Source organism: Bombus vancouverensis, chromosome 1, assembly GCF_051014615.1.
Source record: "Bombus vancouverensis nearcticus chromosome 1, iyBomVanc1_principal, whole genome shotgun sequence".
Classification (NCBI taxonomy): domain Eukaryota; kingdom Metazoa; phylum Arthropoda; class Insecta; order Hymenoptera; family Apidae; genus Bombus; species Bombus vancouverensis.
Genome location: NC_134911.1, coordinates 1748039 through 1769900, shown reverse-complemented (window position 1 = coordinate 1769900; position 21862 = coordinate 1748039). Strand labels below are relative to the sequence as shown.

The following is a 21862-nucleotide window of genomic DNA, read 5'->3' as shown; positions in this document are numbered from 1 at the left end:
AACATTATTTGTTAATGATTATATCGTTAACTATACTCCAGTTTAGTTCAGCACCTTTCACGATTCGACCACCCCAAAGTGATGACTCCGACTATGTATAGTGAGAAAGGTGCCTGTGACAGAGCTACCGAGAATTCAATCACCACGATTGTAAGGATGTTTAGGACGATTAGTATCGACGGTGCAGAACGCACGACGACCGCGTGCGACAGCACGAGAACGCAAATGCTGCTGGAATCCAGTGAAATGGGGGACAGAACGCCATCTCAAATGGGCTGCGATCCACAAAATCTTCCGACTCCCTCGACTCCGGATGACTACATCGGCACACTCTTTGGGAACCAAGTATTGGACCATGTGCAGCATCTCCTAGCCGCCGTGCCGGGCAGGAATGAACAAACGCAAATCCAGTTCGCCGATAGTACATACGAGATCTACCCAGACCAAAGACTAACTGCGATAACCGATCCAACTGAAAGAAACGTCAGAGCAGACGATGACCAAATGATGGGCGATGTGTGGAGCGAAAGGATGGCACAATTGCAAGACAGAATGAATGCGTTGGGTCTCGGCAACAGGCGCCCTACACGAAGACGAAACCGGGGTCAGCGTAAATCAATTTTGAAAAACCGACTAAAGGAGCGTGGAGTTTGTTACTACCACGCAACATTCAAAAAACACGCGAAGAACTGCCGTTTCCCATGTACCTGGAATACGGAAAAAGGAATCAGCCGCCCGTGAACGTGGTAAGTGTGACAGTGTCCATGCCCAAACCCACCTCATTCTACACTATCTGACAATGAACCATTTTTTGAACTAATTTTTTCTTATTACGTAGAGCACTCAGGGTCCCCTCCTTGCCCCTCAACACCGGTAAACGCAACATACGAAAACTGTGAGCACTCGACCACGAGACTAGTCTTCGATGCAGCTTGGCTGCGATTTTTATAACGATTTTAATATTTTGTAACTTTGCTACTTCTTGTAATAAATGTAATATTTATAATTGTAACTTGTAATATTATCCTTAATCACTTTTGTGAATAAAAGCATATAAAAATATAAAAGGACAGAGTCTAGTTAAGTCATTTCTCAGATCTCCTTTTTTTTTATCACGAATTTTACGTGACACATGCGACGGCGGCTTAGTATCCCGCCGTATATTCGTAATGGATAGGTACTCAAAAATCTCCTTCCTAGTTTTTTTTTATCCGCGTAAGAGCAGAGTAGTGTCGGACTCCTACCGACTAAAACTCCACGATGACCACCCTACGTATGATAGGAGTGCTCCAGGAACCTCTTATGAATTAATTTCTGTTGCACCCCTTCCTGCGTCCTCTTGTTCGCCCGAAGACGTCGAAAAAACCACGATAACGACGAGCGAGTGGAAGCGGTCGTGAATATTCCGAAGCCCGCGAACGTTAAGCAGCTACGTAGGTACCCCGGTATGAATAACTTCTACGGTAGTATCGAAAATATACAGGGTGGTTGGTAACTGGTGGTACAAGCGGAAAGGGGGTTATTCTACGCGAAAAAAGAAGTCGAAAATATAGTATAAAAATTTTTCGTTTGAGGTTTTGTTTTCGAGAAAATCGACTTTGAATTTTCGCCCGGTACGCGTGCACTTTATCACGTCTCCTTATAACGGATCTCACTGTAGATCTGTTGGCGGTTGGTACCAGCGGATCGCCCGGGAGGTGTTGCGCCGCGTTGATGCCCCGTCCTGTCAGCGTCCTGTTGATACCGATCCGCCACAGATCGTTGTCTCGATGGAAAAATTAAAGAAAAAATTTGTATTCTATATTTTCGACTTCTTTTTTCGCGTAGAATCACTCCCTTCCCGCTTGTACCTGCAGTTACCAACCACCCTGTATATATTTATTATTGATGATTTATTTACAATAAATGGATTGTACAGATGTTGATTAAACAGAAGAACGATGGTTGTTTAACGTGAACTAGTCACAATAACGTACTGTAATCTAGACAACTCAACAGACAATTTGCAACTCTCGTTACAACGGATCCAGCTCTCTCTCTCTCTCTCTCCTTCTCTCTCTCTCCTTCTCTCTCTCTCTCTCCTTCTCTCTCTCTCTCCTTCTCTCTCTCTCCTTTTCTCTCTCTCTCTCTCCTTCTCTCTCTCTCTCCTTCTCTCTCTCTCTCTCCTTCTCTCTCTCTCCTTCTCTCTCACTCTCTCCTTCTCTCTCTCTCCTTCTCTCTCTCTCTCTCCTTCTCTCTCTCTCCTTCTCTCTCTCTCCTTCTCTCTCTCTCATGTTTGGGCCAAAATCTGCATCGCGAGTCTGACTCGCTAAAGTACTGGAAGGGGTTAACAACAACGTCCATTTCCCTCACTTTCCTAACGAACGTTTTTCACGACGTATCCTTAGACACACCCCATCATGGTTTTCCTCTGCAGCATTATCGCGACGAAAAGTCAGTCGATAGTCGATAGTCGGTAATTGGTAGTTAGCAGATGGTAGTCGATAGTTGACTAAAGTTCCTCGACGTATCTTAGCAATCATCATCCGAAGTCGTTCCGGGCACTCTGCTGAATCGCTAGCAGCGCGAACCGCTAATTGTAATCGCAAGCTCTACGCAAATTGTACGTCCAGAGTATTTGTTAATAAGTATATCGTTAACTATACTCTAATTTTCTTCAGTATCTATCACGACCTATCCACTTCATATTCATAAAAGACGTCTATTGGTATTGGAATACGAGAACCTGTGTATATGTATAAAAATAAATTATGGACTATAGAAGTGAGGTGGTATGGTGATAGGTGCGTAAGGAACTACTCTTGGTGTTTTTACGAACAATAGTTTATTAGAACTAATCAACAATCAGAGTTAACAATTAACAATCAACAATTACACTTAACAGACAACAGGTAACAACTAACAAATAACGATAGACACCGAGAGGTCATTCGACGCGTTGCTATCAAATAGTACCGAGGAGTTACACATTTAATGGCGCAAGACAGACTGACTCTGCTTTTGTTTCGGATCGCGCAGATTCTTCCCTTCGTAGCCCATCGATATCCCCACTAGCGTGCATTCATTAGATGCGCCGCCAGTGCTGGCACGTGTATGCTCTTCCGAGAATTCGGCGGAAAGAGTGTGAAGATATCGATGGTACATTGGGCACGTCGGTGTTGCGCTTTGGCGGCGTCGCGCTTTGTATCCGGAGCCGTTGAAAAGTTCCGTGGCCCGTGCCGCCACAGTACCCCCTTACCAGTGATAACGCTATATAAATGAAAAATATATAAATGTTACAGGCAAGGGTGCACGTTCGCCGGCTCCTAACGCCTATCCGAGACCCGCCTGAAACCGATCAGGAAATCGAACTCTCCTGCCCGCGCGTGTGGTGTGATGAACTCTTGAGTCCCCTTCGCTTTGTTCGTTTCGGGCACCGGGCGGTATTGTTACATTGCGCTTTTCCGTGCTATGGTGTTCAATATTGTCGTTAAATAGAAATACGGGTTTCAATCGGTCTATGGACACTATTACGTTTTTATTATTTATTTTAATGGTGAAGGTCTTTTTTCCTCGCTCTATAACCTGATACGGCCCGTCGTAGGGTGGTTGTAAGGGGTCTCCGATGGCGTCGCGACGCAGAAATACGTAAGGCGATGTTTCGAGGTCGCAGAACACGAAGGTTCTCTTTTCGCCGTGTCGCGTAATTGGATGAGGCCTGATTTTTCCTATTCGGTCTTTTAGGCGACTTGCGAATTCCGAATTGGCTTGTTGTTTAGTCGGTACAAAAAATTCTGCCGGCAATCGTATGCCGGTGCCATAAACCATTTCGGCTGCCGTCGCGTTTAGGTCCTCTTTAATAGCTGTTCGTATGCCTAATAGAACTATCGGCAAGATATCCACCCAGTTGCTCGTATCGTGGCATTTGATTGCTGCTTTTAGTTGTCGGCGGAGGCGCTCTACCATCCCGTTGGACGCGGGGTGATAGGTTGTCGTGCGCAAATGTCTGATACCGAGCAACCGGCATAGTTCGTTAAATAGGTTCGACTCGAACTGGCGTCCTTGATCAGTCGTTATTCTTAAAGGCACGCCGAAACGAGATATCCACGTGGAAAGGAGAGCCGAAGCGACGGTTGCGGCCTCCATGTCGGCGATGGGAATGGCTTCGGGCCAACGCGAAAAACGGTCGATGCACGTTAGACAATATCGGTAGCCTTTTGAATATGGCATCACGATAATGTATATGTGTAAGTGTTCGAAACGGCCCACTAATTCTCCGAATGTTCCGACGGGTGAGGATACGTGCCTGGTGACTTTACATTGTTGACACGGGATACATTGTCGTGTCCAATTTCGGGCGTCCTTGTTTATGGACGGCCAGACGAAACGCGTCGTCACCAGGTTTTGAGTGGCACGTATCCCTGGATGGGAAAGTCCATGGAGCGAATTAAATACGTCGCGCCGCAAGGATTTCGGTACGTACGGTCGTACAAAGTCACCCGATACGTCGCAATATATTTCTACGTCGTGATCGGGGAAACGTATTTTCTTTAACCGTAGCGCGGATGTACCGGAGTTTACGATGTTGCTTAGTTCTTTGTCGGCTTCTTGCGCGGCGGCGAGAGCTCGATGGTCCACAGACTTTCCTATCGCTTCGATGCGTGACAGAGCGTCGGCAACGTTATTGTCTAACCCCTTGATATATCTTATGTCGGTGGTGAATTGTCCGATGTAATCTAGTTGCCGGAATTGTCGCGGCGAACACTTATCAGGATCTTGGTTGAACGCATATGTAAGGGGTTTATGATCGGTGTAAATTGTAAAATTTCTCCCTTCAATGGCGTGTCGAAATCGCTTTACCGCAGTGTACATAGCGAGTAATTCGCGGTCGTACGCGTTGTACTTTCGCTGCGCGGAGTTCAACGGTTTGGTAAGGAAACCTAACGGCTGCCAAGAGTCGTTGACGCGTTGCTGGAGGACCGCTCCTATTGCATAGTCGGATGCGTCTACCGCGAGGCTAACAGGTGCGCCAGGTATCGGATGCGCTAACATCGTGGCGTTAGCGAGGGCGCGTTTCGATTCGCGGAAGCTGGCTTCGGATTGCTCTGTCCATTTGATGGGCGCGTTGCCCTTTTTTCCTCCTTTTAATAGGTCGTTTAGGGGTTGAAAAATTTTTGCGGCCCCCGGTATGAAACGTCGGTAGAAATTAATCATACCGAGGTACCTGTGTAGTGCTTTAACGGTCCCGGGGAGCGGTACTTCTACAATAGCGTCAACGCGTTCGGCTAGCGGCTTTATCCCGTCGGCGTTTACGGTGTGTCCCAAGAATGTGATTTCGTTCACACCGAATTCGCACTTTACTGGGTTGATGACTACGCCATACTCGTTTAAGCGTTCAAACAAAATCCGAAGGTGTTCGCGATGTTGTTCCTCGGTTTCGGATGCGATTAGGAAATCGTCTATGTAAGCGAACACGAAGTCTAATTTCGTCAACGAATCTTTGACACGTTTGCGCGGCGTTTCGAAGCCCAAACATCATGTTGGTTGTTTCGAAAAGTCCGAAAGGTGTCGTGATCGCGGTTTTCTTAACGTCTTCTGGCGCGATCGGGATTTGGTGGTAAGCGCGGACAAGGTCGATTTTTGAGTAGACACGCTTACCGTACAGATGTTGCGCGAAATCTTCGATATGTGGTGGGGAGTACCTGTCGGGTATGGTGCGAGCGTTCAACGCACGATAGTCGCCGCATGGTCGTAGACTTCCGTCCTTCTTTGGGACGACATGCAGGGGTGATGCCCATGGACTCTTCGATGGCCGCATCACTCCTTGCTCGATCATTGTTGCGAAATCCGCCTTGACTTGCTTGAGGCGATCCGGTGCGAGACGTCGAGGTTTACTGTAGACGGGTGGCCCGGGTGTGGTTTCAATATGGTGTACCACACTGTGTCGGATTTTCTCTCGTCCGAAGGCCGGTGGACGAGTTAGATCCGGAAACTCCGCCAAAAGTCGGTGGTAGACCGATTCGCCGATTACGGTTTTGATGGATATTTCTTCCGTCGTGGCAGCATATCCCCTTGTTGATAATTGGGTTGTCGTGTCGAGGAGTCGTTTGTTTCGCGGGTCCACGAGCAACCCATAATGGCTTAAAAAATCTACGCCTATGATAGGCGTTTGAACGTCAGCAATTACGAAGTTCCACTTGAAGGCTCGTCTAAGGGACAGGTTAAGGCCAATCGCAGTGGTACCATACGTTGCGATGCGCGTCCCGTTGGCCGCGAATAGTTCGTACGCGTTTTTCTTGACGTGCCTATGAATTTTACTGCGGGGGTATACGCTGATGTCAGCGCCGGTGTCTACGAGGAAAGAAATCTTCGTTCCCTTGTCCGTAACGAAGATGCGGCGGGATCTCAGGCCGTCGTCGTCTGCCGCGTCTACGGACGGCTGGTCTCGTTTCCCGACTTCCACGTGCATGGGAAACGACAGCTCCTCGCGCGTTCTCCGAACTTTGCATGATAGAAGCACAGACCGTCTTGCCGTGGCCGATCTCGCGAGCGCGAACGTCGGTGGTATCGCGAACGCGAGCGTGATCGTGATCGTGGTCGACGATGATTAATCATGCTCAACGCGTTCATCTGTGCCTGCAACTGTGATATTTGCTCGCTCAACACGTTGATTGCGGCGGCCATTGGTTCGTATGCTCCAGCGTTTTGCGCTGGTGGGTCCATTACTGCCGTTACCCGGGCGGTGCGCTGAAAATCCTCCCTGAATTCTTCAGCGATCAGGTCCGCCTGCCGCAATAACCTTTCTGGGTCCGAATCGTCGACTGCCGCGAGGATACGCCTGATGCGAGCGGGTAATCGGTTCCTCCACAGCGTGAGGATAAAATCATCGGGCGTGGAGGGGCTGGAGAGTTTTTTTAGGTGTTGATAAAACTGGGATGGTTTTCTATCTCCCATCTCCTCGCTTTCCACCAACTTCTTTATCCGGGTCGCGTCCGTATCGGATAATTTGCGAATGAGCGCATGTTTTAATTTTTCGTAGCGTCCGATGTCTGGAGGGTTCGTCATTAGGTCTTCGACGTCCTGGAGCTGTTAATCGTTGAGGCATTTTGCCAGCGTCACGTACTTAATGGTGTCTTCCGTAATTCGCGCTGCCTCGAATTGTCTCTCCAGAAGAGCAAACCATGCCGCCGTGTTCGTGGGCAGCAGTGGAGACATGCTGATCACCTGGCTGGCTATGGTTCCCTGTGTATTACCTTCCATCGTCGCGGTGCACTCAAAATCGGTGGTCAAAACGATAGCACTATCACTGTCACCTCTTTCACTAAATATTACGTCAAATCACGTCGGTAGTCACCAGTTTGAGGTGGTATAGTGATAGGTGCGTAAGGAACTACTCTTGGTGTTTTTACGAATAACAGTTTATTAGAACTAATCAACAATCAGAGTTAACAATTAATAATCAACAATTACACTTAACAGACAATAGGTAACAACTAACAAATAACGATAGACACCGAGATGTCGTTCGACGCGTTGCTATCAAATAGGACCGAGGAGTTACACTTTTAATGGCGCAAGACAGACTGACTCTGTTTTGGATCGCGCAGATCCTTCCCTTCGTAGCTCATCGATATCCCCACTAGCGTGCATTCATTAGATGTGCCGCCTGTGCTGGCACGTGTATGCTCTTCCGAGAATTCGGCGGAAAGAGTGTGAAGATATCGATGATACATTGGGCACGTCGGTGTTGCGCTTAGGCGGCGTCGCGCTTTGTATCCGGAGCCGTTGAAAAGTTCCGTGGCCCGTGCCGCCACATATATATATATGTATTACTATGTCAAACAATTAATAATCTACAAACCTAAGAAATAAATATACAAAACCACTTCATAAAATTTATATTACAAAGGATTCAACCAACGAAATAATATATATATATATATGTCGGGTTCACATTAGAATTAGGGTTAGGGGCGTAAAGCAAATCTTCGTTTGGATTACACGTCGTCGTTATGCAATAGAGAAGACATTGGCTAGTGCACATACGATTACCATAGAACCGGACAAGTAACTGTGGTAATTAGATACTCGAGAAACTAATGACAATGATCCTAGGCTCAATAACGAACCCGCGGACAACGGGACGGTAGCCGTACGCACTCGCAAAGATCTAAGTCGGATTCTGTGTTAATAGTCGCTGGCGTTAATCTCTTTTTTTGTCGATGAGACCGCAAGAGAGAATGACTTTCCGTCCCGGTGATACCCCAGAGGAAAACTATGACGGGGTGTGTCTAAGGACACGAGATCATCGGATTCGTCGGGGACATCCTACGTTCGGAAAGTAAGGGAAATTGACGTTGCTGCTAATTGGCCAATCTCCATATCGGTAGTTAGAAAAGGATGCTAGCTGCCCTTGAGGGAGGGTTGCTAGTGGGAGACGTCGTTCGTGGAAAAATAGGTCTCTCCTGTCTTCCCGTAACTGGGACAAAGACTGTGTATCTGTTGAAGGATTTTAGGTAACTAGATATTAGTGTTTATGACGGTCCTCGGGCTAGCCGATCACGTACTGTGGAGACGCGTCGACATCTGGTAAACATCCTGCCCGGAGAATAGGATCTGCGTGTGGCAAGCTACGGGACAGAAACCGTTGGAATGTTTACTGCCACGTGCTGCTACAAATCTTTCTTTTAAGGAGAGCTATAGGATTACTCAATGCCTTTGTTAGATGGAGAGTTCGTCCCGTTGACCGCGGCCACGTTCGGCGACTAATTGTCGCCTTGAGCCCAAGCTCATTGTCACAAGTCTCAAACAAATACAATTGGTTAGAATGACGGCAAATCGTTTAGTTACAACTGTAGATTTTAATTACAATGTTTTTATGGATTTTCCCGAGGTTTCAGAGGGAAGGCACCGGTGTCCTCTTATCTCCGACATATATATGTCGGAGATGAAAGAACACCGGAGTCTTTGGAATTTTGATTAATCCCGCAACATTGTAACCTAGAGTCTACTATAGCTGTAATTAAATAATTGTAGTTATTCAATCCGATTGTAATTGTTCGAGAATTGTGATAATGAGCTTGGGCTCGAGGCGACAGCCAGTCGCCGAACGTAGCCGCGATCACGGGATGAACGCTTTGTCTAACAAAGGCATGGAATAATTCTATAGCTCTCCTTAAAAAGGAAATAGTTGTAACACTCGACAGTAAACATTCCAACGGTCTCTGTCCCGTAGCTCGCCACACGCAGACCCTATTCTTCGAGTAAGATGATTGCCAGATGTCGATGCGTCTCCGCAGTACATGTTCGGCTAGCTCGAGGGCCCGTTATAAATCTTAAGATTTAGTCAACTAAAGTCCTTCAAACAGACAAACAGTCTTTGTCCCAACTACGGGAAAATAGGGGAGACCTATTTTTCAACGAGCGGCGTCTCCCACTAGCAACTTTCCCTCGAGGGCGGCTAGCACCTTTTTCTAACCACCGATATGGAGATTGACCAATTAGCAGCAACGCCAATTTCCCTTACTTTCTGAACGAAAGCTTTTCTCGACGAATCCGATGATCTCGTGTCCTTAGACACACCCCATTATAGTTTTCCTCTGTGGCATCATCGGGACGGGAAAGGCATCCTCGCTCGCGATCTCATCGATGAAAGGAGTAACCCTTTACGACCAGTGAATATTACGCGTCCGACTTAGATTTTGTGAGTACGTTCATCTATCATCCCGTCGGCCGCGGATTCGTTATTGAACCTAGGATCATTGTCATTAGTTTCTCGAGTACCTAACTACCACGGTTACTTGTCCGGTTCTATAATAATCGTATTTGCACTAGTCAATGTCTTCTCTATTGCATGATGACAACGTGTAACCCAAACGAAGATTCGTTTCACGCCCCTAACCCTAATTCTAATGTAAACCCGACATATATAAATACATATTGTACACAACAAAACACAACACAAATGTCACACGCCACCCTCAGTAAACTCGACTCTTCGTTCCTGCTCACACACGATGACTGCGTCTTCTGGGGCCACTCACGGATTCTTGACAACACTTCTTCTTCTTGCACTGAAACACCATATGCAGCGAATAAAGATAAACCAAAAAGGAAAAAATTAAATTAAATACAAGAAAACAAATAGGATACACACTAGGACGCTAATTGTTTAACAATTATCCAACGCTAATACCAAAATCACCGAAACCTACAACAGTAAATCAAACTAAACAGCGGAGGCAATGGAAATAAAAATCAAAATCTACGTAATTATAATTTACCAAAGTAACAATCAAGAAGCACAAACCACCATCCAGAGTCGACACTACTCACAACGCGCCAATGCAAGGGAGGAAAATAACAAATAAAATACACCTTATAAAAAAAATTACATATAAATAAAATCACTCTAATAAAACAACACCTGTTCAAAATACACGTAGGCATATAAAGCACTGTTATTAAATAAACTCAGAAGTCACATACGGAGCATCCGGATACATCTCACGAAACCTATCTAAACACCATGAGAGTATGTCCAGGCAAGTACCACCCTGACCTGAGGAATGGTGGCGTAGATAAGCCACCAACACTTGATCAAGGATCTCCTCTGGAAAACGAACCTTCGCACAGGTATCTGTATCGACCACTTCGACCATAGAAGAACCTGGCGGCAACTCAAGGGTATCCTCATCGGAGAAAGTTAGGTCGACAACGGAAGGATCCTCAAGACTCGACAATGGGGTTGGAGCCACACTATTGCTACCCTCCATAGAAAATGATTTCCCCAACCTCTTTAACATCCGACTACGACCTTTTGCGCCGCCACGACGACCATGTTTTCTTAAACATTTCAAAGGAGGTATGAATGGTCTACGCCTCCCTCTATTTCTTTTCTTCCTCTCACACTAAAATAAAACACACAAGTTTAAGGAAATGAACAACAATATGAAACAGGATGAAGTCAAAACAAATCAAAATAATACATACTTCAGATACATCAGTATCCATGATCTAACATAACCTGCATTCATAAAAAAGAAAACATGGAAATGCAGTAAAGAAAATCGACACTACCAAACATACAAAATATTGAACAATCGAAACCACTCATTACTATGAATTATTACATAAAAAGGAAAACTAACCTAAAAACTCACTAAGCAAATTAAACTCGCCAAGTAAAACGAACTCGCCAAACAATTAACAGCTGTTACGAATTGCCACTTCACACCATCCCTTATGAAGTTTTTTTTTTTTTTTTATTTATTTGTTGAAATTACAATCAATTCTCGCGTTGAGAATTTTCAGTAATTTTTCTGGCGTGGCGCAGTGACATGGCTGTTTATTTACAATAAGTTAATACTTATTATAGATAGGTATAATTTATAAGTATTATAAGTAAGTGCATATGCTTAATTTGGATAATTAAATGAATCTAACGTTTAGGTCTAGCGGGTAGTGCCTCTTCAGCCTGCGAATCTGGTCCGTCGTATCGAGTAGTCCAGTGATTAGGGGGTTTCGGTGTTTGTTGACTCTTTTGCTATATCTGTCGCTATATTTTGCTATTTCCTCTTTGACTGTAGGTATCTTGAGGTCGCGATGGATGGTTTCGTTGGTAACATACCAAGGTGCGTCTATTAAGGCTCTTAGCGTTTTCGATTGGAATCGTTGTAGTATTTCGATGTTGGAGTTACTTGCTGTTCCCCATAGTTGGATTCCGTAGGTCCAGACAGGTTTTATTACGGTCTTGTAGAGGGTAATTTTATTCTGTATGTTTAGTTTGGAGCGTCGGCCCGTGAGCCAATAGAGTTTTTTTAGTTTGTCCTTTAGTTGCTTCGTTTTATCTGAGATGTGTGTCTTCCACGTTAGTCTCCTGTATAGGGTCATGCCCAGGTATCGGACTGTGACCCTGCTAGAAACTGTTGCATTGTTGATGGTGACCTGGGGGCAGGTTTGTTTTCGGAGCGTGAAGGTTACATGTGAGGATTTCTTTTCGTTGACTGTGAAGCCCCATTTGTGAAACCACTTTTCCATGGAGTCGAGACTTCGCTGGAGAGTGGATGAGGCTATTACCGGGTCTGCGTGGGTAGCTAATAGCGCTGTGTCGTCTGCAAATGTTGCTATTGTTATCTCGTTTGATATAGGTAGATCGGCAGTGTAGATGGAGTACAGTAGGGGTCCGAGGACACTACCTTGGGGTATGCCGGATTCTATTGGGAATGTTGCGGAAGTGGCGTCTAGGCATTTAACCATGAATTGTCTATTGGTTAGGTAGGATTTTAGGATGGAGTAGTAGGGGTGAGGTAGGATCTTTTTAAGCTTGTATAGTAGCCCTTCATGCCATACTTTGTCGAATGCCTGTTGGATGTCTAGGAAAACCGCTGAGCAATATTTTTTCTTTTCGAGTGTTTGGCTGATCGTATGAGTTAAGCGGTGGATTTGCTCTACTGTAGAATGATGTTTTCGGAAGCCGAATTGGTGATCTGGGAGTGTTTTCAAGTTCTCTAGGATTGGAAGGAGTCGGTTCGTGAGCATCTTCTCGAATAGTTTGGACAGGGTAGGTAAAAGACTGATTGGGCGATAGGAGCAGGTTTCGTATATCGGTTTACCGGGTTTAGGGATGAGGGTAATCAATGAGATTTTCCAGGCCTTAGGATAGTGTTCCAGGCGAAGGATAGCATTAAAAATCGATGTGATGAGTGCTATCCCTTTTGTTGGAAGTTCCTTGATTGCTTTATTGCTTATTAGGTCGTGTCCTGCTGCTTTCTTGGGGTTTAGGCCACTGATTGTTTCTATAGTCTCTGCAGAGGAGAAGGGTTCGATAGGAGGGGACATTTGGAAGGGGGTGTGCAGGTATTCAGTAACGTCCGCGGCGGCTTTGGGGGAATGGGGTTTGAATACTTTTGACAAGTGTTTAGCAAACAGGTCGGCTTTTTCTATAGGGCTTCGCGCCCATCCACCTTGCGGACGGCGGATAGGTGGGATTATTTGTGGGGGGCGTGTGAGTTTCCTGGAGGCCTTCCATAGTGAGTAGTTGGCGTCGGCTGTGGGGGATAAGCTGGCGAGGTATTTATGGAAACAGTCGTTTTTACAGTTTTTTAAGGTTCTGGATAGCTTTCTAGTTGCGTTGTTAAGTTTGCGTTTGTCCTCCGGTGTTCTATGGGTCTGCCATACTCTTGTTAGTCTACGTTTTTCTGCTATTTTTTTTAGTATGTATTGGGGATATTCTTGTTTGCTGTTAGATGGCTTTGTCGGTGTGGAGAGGCGGATTGCGTTTATTATGCTCGTGTTTAAGTATTCCGTGGCTGCTTCGATATCTTCCTTTGTTTTTGTGGGGTGAAGGCTGAGGTTGAGTGTGTAAAGACTTCTCTGAAGAGCTGCCAGTTGGTGTGTTGGTTGTGAATGGAGCCATTAGGTGTATTCTCGATGATTGTTGAACTGACTGTTGCTATCACGGGAGAATGATCAGAGGAGAGATCAGCCGAGGAGTTGATCTGGACGTGTCTTGATGGGATATTTTTAGTTATGAAGAAGTCGAGAAGGTCGGGTATTTTGTTGGTGTCAGTGGGCCAGTATGTGGGTTCGTATGTGGTGAGGTAGTTGAGGTTGTTGTTTATTATGCTGTTTAAGAGGTTTTTGCCTCTTGCTGTAACCAGTCTGCTGCCCCATTGGATGTGCTTGGCGTTATAGTCTCCTCCAACTATGAATCTATTGCCCAGGGTGTCCAGGAAGTTATCAAAGTCTTCTTTGGCGATGGAGTGTCTGGGAGGGCAGTATACTGCTGAGGTGGTGATTGAGCCATGACAGTCTTCAATTGCTACGTTTGTTGCTTGGAGGTAGTCTTTCTGGAATGATGGAAGTTCGTAGTGCTTAATACTTGCTTTGATTATTATTCCGGTGCCACCGTGGGCCTTTCCGCTGGAGTGTTGGGTATGGTAGAATTTGTAACCATTTATTTTCAGGTAGCTCTTGTCGGTGAAGTGGGTTTCCGATACGAGCATTACGTCGATTTGCTGGTGTTTTAAGAAGAGTTCTAGTTCAAGTTTGTGTTGCGCTAGACCGTTGGCGTTCCAGAGTGCTATGCGCCTTGGTTTTATTTTGAGTCGGGTCGTGCTAATTTTTCATGAGTGTTAGTAGCGATAGCAAGTGGTTTATTTGCTCTGATTGTTTCTCTATTAGCTTTTCAAGCCTTGAGGAGTTGTCTGTGTTAGGTGGGTTGGGGACACTGTTTTGGGGAAGGTTCCTTTGGCTGTTCGGGTTATTTTGGATGCCTTGTACTGCTTGGGCATAGGAGGTTGAGGTGGAGATGAATTTGGTAGGACTGGGTGTTTGGTTGGTTGAGGGGGTTGGGGTAGTCGTGAATTTCGGCGGGCTGGGTGTTTGGTTGGATACCTCTTTTGCTCTGAGCTTAGGGTACCTGTTCGTGTATAGTGTTTTATATGCTGGGCAGCCTTTGTATTTGGCAGGGTGGTCCCCTTGGCAGTGGATGCATTTCGCTGGGGTTTCCGGTGATTTGGCGCACTGGTCAGTGGAGTGAGTGCCTGCGCATTTAACGCAGCGGAAAGTATGGTTGCAGTATTTCTGCGTATGACCGTACCTTTGGCACCTTTTGCATTGCACTATTTCTTTTTTCACGAACGGTGGTTCGATCTTTACTATCGCGTTCATTAGGCGACTGATGTTGTAGATTTCCTTATTGTTCGGCTTTTGTTTAATGTCTAGGAAGAATAAGGATAACGGGTCTTTCGAGACTCTATGCCTTATATTACTTACGTTGATGACTTCGTGGCCGAGTTTTGAGAGTTCGTATTTGAGTTCGTCTATGTCTGCTGAGTGGTGTATGTTTCGTAGGACCACCCGGAAAGGCCTTTCCTGTTTGAGTTGGTAGGTGTGGAAGTTGGCGTTCAGGGTCCTGAGTGTCTTATCCCTTATGAAGTGACGTGTTATTTTTAATGGTTTTTTGGGGAAGATAGTACAGCGTCCCACACGTGCAAAGACTCGGCTAAACACTAAGTTGCCACGTGCCTTGTACGTTCCATTCACACCAGCAAAGAAATTACTAGACACATCACAAATGCAACCTCAGCAAGGACAAGCTGCCACGCGCGTTCCACTGGCATCAGTAGGGAAGGACCTCAGACGCAACATCAACAAAATACGAGCTACTCCGGTATCTACATTTTATCACGCACACCGCATGTCACTAACACCAAACGAAACATAAGACAATCAAGAAGACGATACTTCAGCAGACTCCACGTGTCCCAAAAATATGAGACAACCAAGAAGACGAAATTTCAGCACAATACACGAAAGTAAGCAGTTATAATATTCCTAATTTGTCAGGTAAAGATATTACGATAATCTATCACGTGACAATTAAGAAAATACAAATAACGGGTAGTAACCAGAACGGCGTTCTTTGTTCATCCGAAAGTCGGTACGTCTACGTCGACTCTCAGTCAAAATCGAGTATAAAGTTAGTACTAGCCGTGCACGTTATCATTCTGTCCGTTAAAATTGTGTAAAGCTAATTAAGTTCGAAAAATCCTAGCGTCGAATTACTATTCGAAAATCAAAGTGTTCGCGTTGCGACTCGGTCCGTCGAACCTGAGTATCGATAGTGTTTGGTTTTAAAAATTTCCGAACGTTCACCATCATTCGAATTAAACATTCGTATCGTCACTTCATCTGCGGAATCAAAGTTAATTGTCAAAATTCGATTCATCACCAAGCTGTACTCATCACTGATCGACTTCACATCTAATTAAGGTAGGAAATTTGAAATTGTATATCCTCTTCTCTTTTAACTTGCAGTCGAACAAAAATTGTCTCCGAACAAAAGTACCCGTCGGCAGCTATTGTTGATAGATAAAACTACCAAGTACACAATTCATATAGATTTTATCCGAACGTCTTGAATTTACGATAATTACTCTCTGTATCAATCTGTGATTACGGTGTTTTCCAAACACTGGAAACATCTATGGTTTTCGTTTTCCTTCTCCCATCGTTAGCAGATTGCTCATCCTTGGGCGAGGCCTACGAGGCCACACGGATTGTTCACAGAGAGAATATAGTTACAAAATTGAAATAAGCGTTCTTGGCCAAGATTTAATAAATTGTCTGTAATAAAACAACTTTATCAACTTTCGATCTAATTTCGTTTATAATTTTTCGCTGTATCAACCAGTGATTACGGTGTTTTCAACGCAGAGAACATCTATGGTTTTCGTTATCCTCTTCCCATCGTTAGCAGATTGCTCATCCTTGGGCGAGGCCTACGAAGCCACACTGATTATCCACAGTGAACCCAGTTGCCAATTAAAATAATCATTTTTCGCTTACAACTCCACTAGTTGCCAAGAACGACTTATATTTTCTAAATTGTTAAATCTAACTGATTATTCGCTGTGTTAAACCTGTGTTAACGGTGTTTTCAATTATCGAAAACACTTATCGATTTTCGCAATCCTCCTCCCATCGTTGGCAAATATCGCCCGTCTTTGGGCAAGGCTTGCGAAATCCTACAAGTCGCACACACAGAGTGATATTCATTTCATCTTGATCATATCAGATGACAAAAACAAGAAAGAATCGAAAAGATAAAAGTCACCTCAGCAAGAAGCGATGAATGGTCTGAATTTTAAATAAGGACTCTTCTACTCTATGTTATTCCCGCTTATTTATAATATCCTAATTGTCACGTGATGGATCATCTCTATGGGAGTCACAGCATTGCTACGTGACAAATTAGGAATTTTGTAACTGTCTACTTTCGCGGATTGTACTGAAGTTTCGTCTTCTTGATTATCTTATTTACGCTATTCCTAATTTCTCGTATCCTAGAGACACATAGATGCTGCTGAAGTTTCGTCTTCTTAATTTCTCGTATTTCGTTGAGTATTAGGGACATGCAAGGTGCGTGATAAAATGTAGGTATCGTAGTAGCTCGTATTTTGCTAATGTTGCGTCTGCGATGTTTCCCAGAACTTCCTTACTGATGCCAGTGGAACGTGGCAGGCGCGTGCCAACTTGTCCTTGCTGAAGTTGCATCTGCGATGTATCTGGTAACTTCTTTGCTTTTGCCAGTGAATCGTTCAAGGCGCGTGGCAACTTAGTATTTGCCGAGTCTTCTTATGTGTTATTTCCTGTTTCTTTCAATAAAATATCATTTTTTTTTATAATAGTAAGCTTAATATATTATTTCATGGTTTGTTTCTCACGGCTGGTTTCTATCAATTTCCAGTATTCTTGCGTTACGATTACGTTGTGTTACGATCTTCCATTTTTATAATCATTTATTTAAAATATGATTTATTTTGTAACGCATAAAGGTTACTATATGCACGTGTTGATTATCCAAAATGGCCGCCTGTGAATGTTCGTAGTATATAGTGACATTTTATTAATGTGAAATCTATTATTTATCCGTTAATTATTTATGACTTTATTTTAATAGTTGACGTATAATTGCAGTGGGAATAATATTATTTTGCATTTATTTAATGTGCGTAATTATTGCATGTATGCCGATGCGCACGTGTAAGAGCTATCATAACAGTCCAAGATGGCCGCTCGTGAGTGTCTCTAGTAAAAGTGACGCGTCCTTAATTTGTTTAATACTGAAACAATTATTCGTCCGTCGCTTATTTTCCTTTATTTTAGCGCAGTTAGAATTTTTAAATGACAATAGTATTGTTTGTGTAATCATTATAATGTGCATATATACTATGTGTTACTTTAATATAATAACATGTGGATTGTGTTATTGTTAATTTTTATAATTTATCAATAGCACTATTTTATTGTTATGTTTCGAGTGGTTTATTTTTATAGAGTGTTCGCTTAATTAATTTAATACTAATATGTGCATAGTGTGTTATTTTAATATAATAGCATGTGGCTTATGTTATTGTTAAATTTTATAATTTATCAATAGCACTGTTTTATTGTTGTGTTACGAGTGGTTTATTTTTATAGAGTGTTCGCTTAATTAATTTGATAGTAATATGTGCATAGTTTGTTATTACCAGTTCTACTGCGTAAAATAACCTTATTTCTCTACGCTAGACTTAATACAATTATGCTATATTAACTTAGTACAATATAATAATTTTTTATCTTAATCGCGTTTGTCGTTGATACTCAGTTAATCAGTTTTAATTAATTCATAACCTATTCCTATATTATTGGCTATTTTCTGTTTCTTTGTTATGAAGTTGTCGTTACCTTGTGCGTGTAATTTGCCGCCTTTACATAGAATTTAGGAGCTAATCTTATACATTGCTAGTTAAAATCTTTATTGTTTATAGGTTCTACAATTCTAATCCTTCATCGCTGTGTCCTTTACTTGGAACGGTTACATGGTGTGCGTTTGGTATCTTCTGATTCTTCGTTACATGTCTAACACTTGTCAAGACTACTTTTACTTATCCTGGAATTGTAAGTATATATATAAATATATATAAAACACTGTATTTTGTAAATATCTGTATAGTAAAATAGTCCGTCCACTATCTTGTTTGCTAAGACCGCGTCGCTAACATCGAATTGTTTTGTTATAATGTCAGAATATTTCCTTGGTTTTCCAGTTTCTTGTTGCTGCCTTGACTGTTTCAGTAGTATCTGGTTCAGTATTCCGTAAGTATTCACTTAAGTTTGGTAGTAGGCTTCTTGTAACTGCGTCGGTTTTAATGTATATCTTCCGATGTGAGTAACGAGCTTTTTATTATTATCAATTCCTATTCCAATATGGTTTACAACATTCTTCCCCTTTTTAGGTTATGATTGGTTACGTCGGTATTTATTACTTTCGATATCTTCATACCGTCGTATATTATGTTTTGCAAAGTTGGATCCGTAGCCAATTCTCGTGGAGTTCCTGCATGCACACTTCCTTCTACGATGATTGGTTGCATACAAATCTCGTTAACTTATAAAGTACCTTTTCTTGTTTGCTAAGACCATTCGGTCGGTGTTGAATCGTTTGTTATGTCACTAATTTTTGACTTTCCTATTTTCTCACGTCTTCTTGATCATTCCAGTAATATCAACTTCGATTCTTCGTACACGTTTACTCCAATTTGGTAGTTGGTTTCTCATAACTGTGTTGACCCTTGTATAAATTTCTTCAATGTGAATAGTAAATTATCGTTGTCACTGACTTAACCTATCCTAGTTATTTCTTAACTCTTCCTGCGCTTACTAATTAATTTTATTTCTTCTTATTAAAGACCGCTATGTCAACGCTGAGTTATTTCATTATAATGTCACTAACTTTCTTGATTTTTTCGGTTTTATTTTCCATTAGCGAACTGTAAGTTTGTTGTCGAGCATCAATTATTGATTGTTGTGCTTCGTTTAGTTTAATTGAAATATAATTGTAAATTTTTAATAGTATTATTTTCTTCCATATATATTAAGGCAATTGAGGTTAATTTATTTATTCGTTTCTGCTGACAGTCATATACTATGTTCTACGGAGTGGGTCCACAACTTGTTTCTGCGAAATTCCTGCATGTACTTTTTACTTCTACAATGATTAATTGTGCACTACGTGCTTTTAACTTTCACTGCTTTTAATTATTTTATTGAATTAACATGTTGTGTATTTAAATGATGGTTAGAACACACACATAATAATTTTCCTTTTTCTTTTACGTTTCTACTATCTGCATGATTCGATAAGCACTGTCACACTTCCTTAGGCACAATATTGTTATAGACATTTAGTAATATTATGTTTTGTATTGAAACAATTGAAGTTAATTCTTCCATTTGTTTCAGTTAGCTGTCATACCTTGTGTTCTACGGATATGGACAAATAACCTGTCTTCGCATATACACTTCCTTCTACGATGAGTAATTGTTCACGAGGTATTTTCCACTTCCTCTGTTTTGTAATTATTTTATTGAATTACACATTTTATATTTAAGTAATAGTTAGAGCACGCATAGTAATTTTCCTTTTTCCTTTTAGGTTACCACTATCTGCAGTATTCGACAAGCAGTGTTGTTCCATATACTACCGTACTACGTTGTCTCTTGAAATCGTTCTTGTGGTCTGTTTCGATTCTGTTAGTTTTAACTTGTTCGAGTGTATTGTTCGTGGAATCCCTTTTACTTTAATCTTGACGTTTCGTGTGTGGATTCTGACAATAGTGCCTGGTTTATTGAAGTGTGTTAATATGCCTAGGTGTTTTATATATTTTATATCTAGTTGTATATAAGATATATTTTGTTTATTGTGGTTTTGTATGTCCATATTTGCTGTATATTAAATTGCTTGATATTTCCTGTTTGTTATAAAGGTGTGTATTCCTATCGTTCCATTCCTTTTTCCTTTCCTTTGAATTATTCATGAAGTTATTACGAGATTTGATTAAATTGTCAAATTGTAGGTTATCCTGATTGAATATAATATTATGTCGTGATTTATTAATTAATTTGCGAGTCACTTTTGGTTAATTGGTTCTTCATAGTTTATCCTTAGTCGAATTATGAAATTATAGGTTATGTTGTACTCTATATTTACTATTTCGTTAGAGTACCTATTTTAACTTTATTATCTCTTATTTGCCCTCGTATACTAATTCTCTATATATGACAACACTTAATTAATCTTTTATTAAAAATTACCATTTCGTTGTATCGTTCGTTTGTTTTTAATATTTGAATTGTCGCTCGCGTTATTTGTATATTGCGGTTTTCCGTTTTTTCGTTACGGCACGTGCGTAGCGCGGGACGTGACACCCTCCCTCTTGGGGTTCAAATTTCCTTCGGAAATTTGACTGATCGCATCCCTGAACTCGGTCGGAGTGGATGTAGTGGCTGTTGGTATTTGGTTTACTGTACTGGTCGGTGTGATTGATATTCCTTGTAATGCTAATAATATCGAATTCATCAATCGTTGGAACGTGCTGGTGCGTTTTTCAATATATCTGTACCCTCCAGCGTCTCGCTTGGAAGATGAAATCTGTCTTGATTTTTCTGTATCGGTGCTTCAACGTTTCTTCTTTCTTTTATGTTTAAATGTTCCAGTCGCAACAATTCCATTATTTTGTCGAACCTTGTTTCTTTAGATACTGAAATATTGTTGCACGTAGTTTGAGAGAGCGAAGTGGGAATTATAAATTCTTTAATTACCATTGTAGGTATGGTAAATTCGTAATCCCTCAATGTGGTATTAATTACTTTTAGATAACCCCGTCCCTTATGGTTTCTCACAACCGCGTTTCCGTAATAGACTCCCTTAATCGGTTCGATTTTGGGAATAAATCCCTCGTTTGCCTCCGGATTTGCAATATTTATTGTACATGGTACTGAACTTCGTTTCGACACTATTATTGTATCGAACGGGATGTAAATACTTCCCATTTAATATTTTTGCTCGTAATGCAGACGAGCTTTGCATCTTGCAAAAATTCGGATCCTAAGATTCCGTCTTGATCGATCAGCAATGATTCATCAACTACATGAAAAGTAACTGAATGGCCCGCAACCTGTATTATTGTCTGCGCTAGGGTGACCAGGCTCGTTGCCGTAATTCCTCGAACTTCAATTGATTTTTGCTCGTTGATGATTGCTGAATCGGGTAAGGCAGGTTTCTTGATGATATTGATTTCTGATCCGGAGTCTAAAAGTAAATTTGTTTTAGTTTTAAAATCTGGGGAGACTATTCGTGCAATTGGAGTATTTGGGGAATCGTTTGGGTTTATATATATTCGTTTCCCTTACAAGCTACTAAACTTTGTAATATTGGCTTCAGGACTTCCATGTATCCAATTACTATTTCCTTCCTTTTCTTCATTTTAGTTTTTATTTTGCGCCAAGACGCAAGTTTAATGACACCGATCCAATTATCCAATTGCTTGCC

At 42.3% G+C, this 21862-nt stretch overlaps 1 protein-coding gene and 1 long non-coding RNA gene across 12 annotated transcripts in view; one reads left to right on the top strand and one right to left on the bottom strand.

Moving 5' to 3' along the window:
• Nucleotides 1-21862, bottom strand: part of LOC117162475 (uncharacterized) — a 417893-nt gene that overhangs the window by 379394 nt on the left and 16637 nt on the right. The window lies entirely within an intron of this gene.
• LOC143302441 (uncharacterized) lies at nucleotides 17096-20296 on the top strand. Of its 11 annotated transcripts, XR_013057950.1 has the most exons (6): nucleotides 17257-17367; nucleotides 17464-17564; nucleotides 18300-18429; nucleotides 18579-18627; nucleotides 19774-19863; nucleotides 19967-20296. It is a non-coding gene; the product is annotated as an uncharacterized LOC143302441 (long non-coding RNA). The 11 variants fall into 11 exon arrangements; XR_013057955.1 differs by lacking the exons at nucleotides 17257-17367; nucleotides 17464-17564 and adding an exon at nucleotides 17096-17173; XR_013057954.1 differs by lacking the exon at nucleotides 17464-17564 and having other exon boundaries at nucleotides 17251-17367.